The sequence below is a fragment of the Rhipicephalus microplus genome, chromosome 3, assembly GCF_043290135.1.
Source record: "Rhipicephalus microplus isolate Deutch F79 chromosome 3, USDA_Rmic, whole genome shotgun sequence".
In the NCBI taxonomy this organism is placed as follows: domain Eukaryota; kingdom Metazoa; phylum Arthropoda; class Arachnida; order Ixodida; family Ixodidae; genus Rhipicephalus; species Rhipicephalus microplus.
This window is the reverse complement of record NC_134702.1, coordinates 129,529,365-129,535,878: the sequence shown is the minus strand read 5'-3', so window position 1 is coordinate 129,535,878 and position 6,514 is coordinate 129,529,365. Positions and strand designations below refer to the sequence as shown.

General features: G+C 44.4%; 1 non-coding gene across 1 annotated transcript; it reads left to right on the top strand.

Moving 5' to 3' along the window:
• Positions 1-566: 566 nt before the first annotated feature.
• TRNAT-CGU (transfer RNA threonine (anticodon CGU)) lies at positions 567-638 on the top strand. Its single transcript has one exon. It is a non-coding gene; the product is annotated as a tRNA-Thr (tRNA).
• The last annotated feature ends 5,876 nt before the right edge of the window (positions 639-6,514 follow it).

The following is a 6,514-nucleotide window of genomic DNA, read 5'->3' as shown; positions in this document are numbered from 1 at the left end:
ATATATATATATATATATATATATATATATATATATATATATATATATATATATATATATATATAATAAGATCTAACAGACCATAATGCGAAGGAAGGTTTAGGGGAAGTTCTTAGGCCAATTGTAATGTAAATGAGAAAAAAGAAAAGTGGGTGAAAAGTTAACTTGCCGTGGGCAGGATCCGAACCTGCGACCTTCGAATAACGCGTTCGATGCTCTACCACTGAGCTACCACGACGGCTATCCCCCCAGTCACTTTATCAGGTATCTATGTCAATTTAAACGTGGGAGCGTCAGGCAGCGCCACTAGTAGCCATGCCGGCGAGTGCGGCACACTCTTTATGAGCCTGTATGGCGTCACGTAGAACGTGAACTTATTACTAACTGGCAGCTGACCAAATAGTCCCTCATATACAACCTAAAGGCACCAAGTCTGCCAGTACGATACCCTCGTTAATGAATAAGGGAAACAAATGACACTCTCACAAATGACACTCCAACAAATGACTGACACTCCCACGTTTAAATTGACATAGATACCCGATAAAGTGGCTGGGGGGATAGCTGTCGTGGTAGCTCAGTGGTAGAGCATCGAACGCGTTATTCGAAGGTCGCAGGTTCGAATCCTGCCCACGGCAAGTTATCTTTTCACTCCCTTTTATTTCTTCTCATTTGCATTACGATTGGCGTAAGAGCTTCCCCTATACCTTCCTTGGCATTATTGTCCGTTAGATCTCATTATATTGTGTAAACATGAAAAACGAGCCCTTAAGTATACATTTGTTTCCCTTATTCATTAACGAGTGTCTCGTACTGGCAGACTTGGTGCCTTTAGGTTGTATACGAAGAACTATTTGGCCAGCTGCCAGTTAGTGATAATTTCACGTTCTACGTGACGCCAAACAGGCTCATAAAGAGTGTGCCACACTCGCCGCCATGGCTACTAGTGGCGCGGACTGACACTCCCACGTTTAAATTGACATAGATACCCGATAAAGTGGCTGGGGGGATAGCTGTCGTGGTAGCTCAGTGGTAGAGAATCGAACGCGTTATTCGAAGGTCGCAGGTTCGGATCCTGCCCACGCCAAGTTATCTTTTCACCCACGTTTCTTTCTTCTCATTTACATTACAATTGGCCTAAGAACTTCCCCTACACGTTGCTTGGCATCATTGTCTGTTAGATCTCATTATATTGTATGCATTATATTGTAAACATGTTGTATACATTATATTGTAAACATGAAAAACGAGCGCTTAAGTATACATTTTTTTCCCTTATTCATTAACGAGAGTCTCGTACCGGCAGACTTGGTGACTTTAGGTTGTATACGAGGGACTATTTGGTCAGCGGCCAGTTAGTAATAAGTTCACGTTCTACGTGACGCCAAACAGGCTCATAAAGAGTGTGCCACTTTCGCCGCCATGGCTACTAGTGGCGCTGACTGACACTCCCACGTTTAAATTGACATAGATACCCGATAAAGTTGCTGGGGGGATAGCTGTCGTGGTAGCTCAGTGGTAGAGCATTGAACGCGTTATTCGAAGGTCGCAGGTTGGGATCCTGCCCACGGCAAGTTATCTTTTCACCCACTTTTCTTTCTTCTCATTTACATTACAATTGGCCTAAGAACTCTCCCTATACCTTCCTTGGAATTATTGTCTGTTAGATCTCATTATATTGTGTAAACATGAAAAACGAGCCCTTAAGTATACATTTGTTTCCCTCATTCATTAACGAGGGTCTCGTACTGGCAGACTTGGTGCCTTTAGGTTGTATACGAGGGACTATTTGGTCAGCTGCCAGTTAGTAATAAGTTCACGTTCTACGTGACGCCAAACAGGCTCATAAAGAGTGTGCCACACTCGCCGCTATGGCTACTAGTGGCGCTGACTGACACTCCCACGTTTAAATTGACATAGATACCCGATAAAGTTGCTGGGGGGATAGCTGTCGTGGTAGCTCAGTTGTAGAGCATCGAACGCGTTATTCGAAGGTCGCAGGTTCGGATCCTGCCCACGGCAAGTTATCTTTTCACCCACTTTTCTTTCTTCTCATTTACATTACAATTGGCCTAAGAACTTCCCCTAAACCTTCCTTCGCATTATTGTCTGTTAGATCTCATTATATTGTGTAAATATGAAAAACGAGCCCTTAAGTATACATTTGTTTCCCTTATTCATTAACGAAGGTCTCGTACTGGCAGACTTGGTGCCTTTAGGTTGTATACGAGGGACTATTTGGTCAGCTGCCAGTTAGTAATAAGTTCACGTTCTACGTGACGCCAAACAGGCTCATAAAGAGTGTGCCACTTTCGCCGCCATGGCTACTAGTGGCGCGGACTGACACTCCCACGTTTAAATTGACATAGATACCCGATAAAGTGGCTGGAGGGATAGCTGTCGTGGTAGCTCAGTGGTAGAGCATCGAACGCGTTATTCGAAGGTCGCAGGTTCGGATCCTGCCCACGGCAAGTTATCTTTTCACCCACTTTTCTTTCTTCTCATTTACATTACAATTGGCCTAAGAACTTCCCCTAAACCGTCCTTCGCATTATTGTCTGTTAGATCTCGTTATATTGTGTAAATATGAAAAACGAGCCCTTAAGTATACATTTGTTTCCCTTATTCATTAACGAGGGTCTCGTACTGGCAGACTTAGTGCCTTTAGGTTGTATACGAGGGACTATTTGGTGAGCTGCCAGTTAGTAATAAGTTCACGTTCTACGTGACGCCAAACGGGCTCATAAAGAGTGTGCCACACTCGCCGCCATGGCTACTAGTGGCGCTGACTGACACTCCCTCGTTTAAATTGACATAGATACCCGATAAAGTGGCTGGGGGGATAGCTGTCGCGGTAGCTCAGTGGTAGAGCATCGAACGCGTTATTCGAAGGTCGTAGGTTCGGATCCTGCCCACGGCAAGTTATCTTTTCACCCACTTTTCGTTCTTCTCATTTACATTACAATTGGCCTAAGAACTTCCCCTATACCTTATTGTCTGTTATATCTCATTATATTGTGTAAACATGAAAAACGAGCCCTTAAGCATACATTTCTTTCCCTTATATATATATATATATATATATGTGTGTGTGTGTGTGTGTGTGTGTGCGCGCGCGTGCAAAAAAACCATACGATACTACTCAAAAACTAGCTCATGTATAACGTAAAAAATGTGTTCACTCTAGACAGCCATCTACATGTCCTGTTTCTGGCATATGCAGTACTCTCGTACTGCTATTGCAATCTACCACAAATAGTTCTGAAGGAATGATTACGTTTGAGTTAGTTATAGGCGCGTGAAATCTAATTAAAAAATGTGGCGTACCTGTCCGAGGCCACCATAGTTCAGTGAGGGAATACCATAGGGATACATGAACGGACGAAACATAGATATTGTCGGTATAGCAAAATCGTTGTGATTTTCTGAATAAAATGGGCTGTAGCGAGTTTCGTCGTACAACGGTGTCGTCGTGTCGATCCACATGTAGTGAGAAGAGAGACCCAGAGCCTTTATCCAGGTCGGGAATAGGGGTGCATCCAGTGGTGCATCCGGGTATGGTTCTGCGTGAGAGAATCCATAAATAATCAGTCAGTCAAGGCAACGCTAACGAGACAAGATTCGTAGACCTGCACACTCAAGAGACAGGACAAAGAAAAAAAAAGTCACTGATCCCTCTGTCATATAAGATTCGGAGCTGCACGAAAGTGAAAACTGTCTTCACAGCAGTAGGGCTAATTGTATTGTGTTTATGAGAGTTTGTACAACTATTGCTGTTCTGTACTGTACGCAACCACGTTTACAGCTAGAGACATTTCTCTTTCGTAACAACACTCACGATGAAGATTTACATGTTCTGTTAACTGAAGTTGTTAGCCAATACGTGAGAACTACGTATCATGAATCCCGCGGACACGTTGTATCAACAAGCACACAATAAGCACTATTACTTCATTAGCCATTATTCTAACCATTGTCGTTCGTAAGGGGCATGCAAGGATTTTTTGAGCTTATTAAGGAAATGCTGCTGATCAGAAGTCGAGAGCTCCGAGAACACGTGAACAGAATTTTAGAGCGCAGCGCACGGAGCTGAGCGTACAAGTAATTCTCCTAGTCAGTTTAAAATGAATTTTTCTTTATTCGACAAACCATGCTTCATGCTCAAAAATCACAGCGTCTCATGCCAAGTATCGGCCATCGGCTGATTTAAAGGAGCACTCACACAAAGTTTTCGCGCCATGTTTTTTTATCGTTGTTGTTACAATAGGTATCTTATGACCCACTGATCACGATGAGAAACCTCGTTTGCGTGAGTGCACTATAGTGAATTATTTAGAGAAGTTTTCAGTGTGCCTAGTGCGAGTTTTGATTTAAAAGAGCACGGAACCAAACAGTAGCAGTATCGGGGGAAAGGAGAGCACAGCTGGCCACGTCACCACGAAAAACTGTGACTGGGATGTCGAGCGCGAGAATATGCATGAGCGTGCGCTGCACTACAGCCAGCACAGCCAGCGCACTTGAAGCGGCAAACACTGAGAAGGAAATCGCAGGTAGCGCAAGCGCAAGGCACGTGCCAGCAACCACCCAAAACAAACTCGTGACGGTGGTTTCTATAGATTGATCCAGCGTTGATGTGGCGCCGCGAGGAGCAACACATCATTCTAATCGCCCGGTTGGACCTAAAGCTTTTCAATATGTTCGAGGTTATATTTGCCCTTCATATATCGTAGATTTTGTCTACATATGTCTGCAATCAATTGATCTCACTCATTATCTCACCTTTGAAATTTTCTATCAGTGTTTCTATAAGCATGGGGCGCTCGGTCATTACTGGGCCTGCCGCCGGAGGCCACAACTTGTCTACGCGTGCGTGAGAGATCGCAATGAAAAGGGGCGCATTCGGAGCAAAATGTAGGTAATCTCTTTGATAAGGAAATCGTTATATTCCACAAAAGTGCAACTTTTATTATGAAAAGTTGTTCAATATTTATTGCGTATTGATATATATTATATGTCTGTTGGTGTTTAGTCGCTAGAGTAACCTTAGATGTTGATGCACCCATGTTGTCGCCATGTGCTACACCTTATCCAACACAACCAACGACTAGCAACCAGCATATATTTTCCGGAGACACTGCACCGAACGCACCTGATCATCACGCTAGCACAATTTAACCACGGGTGTTCGAGAATCATATTAACGGAACTAAATAGTTTTTGGCTCCTTCGCTTTTTAACCCATGGTCCACTGCAGCGAGGAGCGCATGATTGGCGGGTCGGCGACCGTCTTCTGACCGTGTTGCGACGTCGTGTTGGCGACCAGCGACCTGCTCCTAAGTCGCTTCGACAAAAAGACTAAGATACGATTGTCTGTGTGGCAGCCAGTTCGGTTGCGATGCACTCAACTTCCCAAACTCGAGAGGCAGAGTTTTCAACTTGCGTCGCGAACGTGCGAAGGCCTCCCGCTCCTCTGCGGCGTGTTTTTTAGACCACCAAACTCACTTGCACGACGTTCTCCCGTGAACGCCGTTGTCTTTCAGTGACGCTTAGCGCAGCAGTTATCACAACTGGTGCTATCACACTCATATCAATAGACGGCAGAAATACACCATTGGTGCTTATGAAAGCTGTGCTAAACTGCACATACTAGCAGAACGCAAAAGATGAAGCCTGCACTTGACTCACATCTATTCAACTCGTAAGACAAAGAACGTTACTGCGTAGTCACAGAGTCAAATCAGAGCCTACAGTGCATCAGAAATGCAGCCTGCGTTTGTGACAATCGAAATAAACTCTGGAAATTTTGTCGAAGCTACCTGTGGAGGCCACTCTACTATCTGTTTTAAGTCGGGCCGAGGCCACCTACACGGCGTTAGCTAGGCACTCTGATGCCAGGGCCTGTCTGAATGGTGGCATCCTGGCCAATAGGTATATAGACTGGTAGCAAAGGCTTCATAGAAGTCCATACGTTCAGAAAATGGCGGTTGATCAGCTGTCATGAGGCTTAGCGCCATCTCTGTGAGGATAAAACACGTCCGGTGGAACAAGAAGTTAAGTGGATGTGACGCAACAGCTGGCGAACAAATTCCGTTTTTTGGTGTGTGCACCAGCGCTAACTTTGAATTCAAATTGCTTTTCATAGGCCCCTGATCACTAAGGACTCGCGCTAAGGTGATCGCCAGCGAGTTATCCACGAGTGCTCTTCAAGTCAACGCCAGCTTATCTATTTAGGACTCATGAATAAATAGTGATGTTTGTGTGTACTACCGTTCACTTTGTCTCGGTTTTACAAGGAAACTGATTCTTCAGACTTTTATTCGCCGTTCGTGGCATCTTCCGGTAATGAGTGAAAGCAACCAACTGCGTAGCAGCGTCCTGTCATATCCTGTCATATCTGTAGCATGGCTTATTTGTTTCACACATAGGCAGGTTCTTTAGCATGCACAATGCTAGTGGTTTTCTGTTTTTTGAGGAAGAAATGACGCTTAGTCACGCGAAAATGATGACATTTTAG